Raw genomic sequence first — 1,921 nt, 5'->3', positions numbered from 1 at the left:
CCAAAGTGCTGGGATTACAGGCATGAGCCACCGCGCCCGGCCCACAACCCACATTCTTAACCACTTCACAATGAAATACAACTAGGACACTCTTGAGCATATATTTTAATGGCTTTGAAGTCAAGTGGACTTAAACTTTACTACAGGCTCAGCCACTTATTAGGTACATTATTTGGGGCAAACTTAATCTCTTATATCTTAGAGTCTTTATCTATAGAAAGGAGATAATTAAATGGGACAGTGATGTAAAACCATTTAGTAAGTGGCTGGTATAGAATGTATACTAATTATTAAGCCCTTACTATTTTTATTTTTATTTTTACTACTTTCATGAATATACAAGAGCAATCAATCCTACAGAGTCTAATTTGGGGATTCCAAGCTAAAACATCAAAAGGCCCTCTTTCTTCATCCGTAATTCTTTCCTTCCTATTCTTCCAGAAATATATGTACTATTCCCAATAATCTCATTTTCCATAAGTTAAGAAATATCACATTGGATGAGGTTAGTAGTTAGATGAGTCTTAAATTCTTTGTTCACTTTTTAATTTTTAAAATAACACAGACAGGATCTCCCTATGTTGCCCAGGATGGTCTGGAACTTCTGGGCTAAAGAAATCCTCCCCCCATGACCTCCCAAAGTGCTGGGATTACAGGTGTAAGCCACCACACCCAGCCATCAGTCTTAAATTCTATCACAGGGGTACCTAGTAAGTTTGGTAAGGACAATAGTTATACTCTTGATGACAACTTCCAAAGATTCTGGGCATTGCTCAAGCATTTAACATATTTTAAAAATCACCAAAGTAGTTATCTAAGCTTTTATTTAATCTTTTTAAAAAATACTGAGTTCAGGCCTGGCGCGGTGGCTCACACCTGTAATCCCAGCACTTTGGAAGGCCCAGGAAGGCAGATCACCTCAGGTCAGGAGTTTGAGACCAGCCTGGCCAACATGGTGAAACCCCGTCCCCACTAAAAACACAAAAAATTAGCCGGCCATGGTGGTGGGTGCCTGTAATCCCGGCTACTCAGGAGGCTGAGGCAGCAGAATCACTTGAACCTAGGAGGCGGAGGTTGCAGAGAGCCGAGATCGCGCCACTGTACTCCAGCCTGGGCAATAAGAGCGAAACGCTGTCTCAAAAAAAAAAAAACACCTGAGTTCATAACATTTCTTGGGCTTTACAAGATAGCTATCTCTTGCTCTTATTTGTCCTTTCACTACTTATTTCAAGCTTCAAAGAATTCCTTTGCAGTAGTACTCCCACTTTTTATGATTTATATGGTTACATCATATCCTCCTTCAATCTCCATTTTTCCAGATAAGATACTATTGCTTTTGTAGTCACATGAAAGTCTCTCCATTTTCTCCATCTACTTATAATTTCTCTGGACCTTTTCTACTTTTGAAGCATTTTTCTTGAGATAATTTGGTGGGAAGAACACCGGGCTAGGAGCCAGAAGTCCTCACTCTGCAATCTCATCTCTCAGATTCTTTATCTGAGATGATTGCACTTGATAAATTTGTAATAGGCTCCTTTATATCTCTAAGCCTCATATATCTAAGACTCTGGATCTTCCAACTAAAAATCATTTGGTATTCTAACAATTCCCCTCAATTTTTTACTCCCCTTAGCCAAAGAGGGGCAGGAAGATCAGATTGAAGGGCAGAGGAAGACACAACAATCAGGAAGCTCAGGGCTACAGAAGGAAGACATGACATTTTACGAATCAACGGAAAAAGATTCAATAAGAGAAATCAGACACCAAAAAAAGGAAAAAAGTCAGAGAAACACATGGCCTAATTCTAACCTCATCTCTACACATCTATTTGAAGGGGGAATAAGAAATACAAAAATGTGTATATTATTGTCCTTACTAAAGTTATTAGGTGTCTCTGTTACAGAATTTTTTTTTTTTTTTT

This window comes from Mandrillus leucophaeus, unplaced genomic scaffold, assembly GCF_000951045.1.
Source record: "Mandrillus leucophaeus isolate KB7577 unplaced genomic scaffold, Mleu.le_1.0 Scaffold3, whole genome shotgun sequence".
In the NCBI taxonomy this organism is placed as follows: domain Eukaryota; kingdom Metazoa; phylum Chordata; class Mammalia; order Primates; family Cercopithecidae; genus Mandrillus; species Mandrillus leucophaeus.
The sequence above is the reverse complement of the archived record's forward strand: the minus strand, read 5'-3'. Positions refer to the sequence as shown.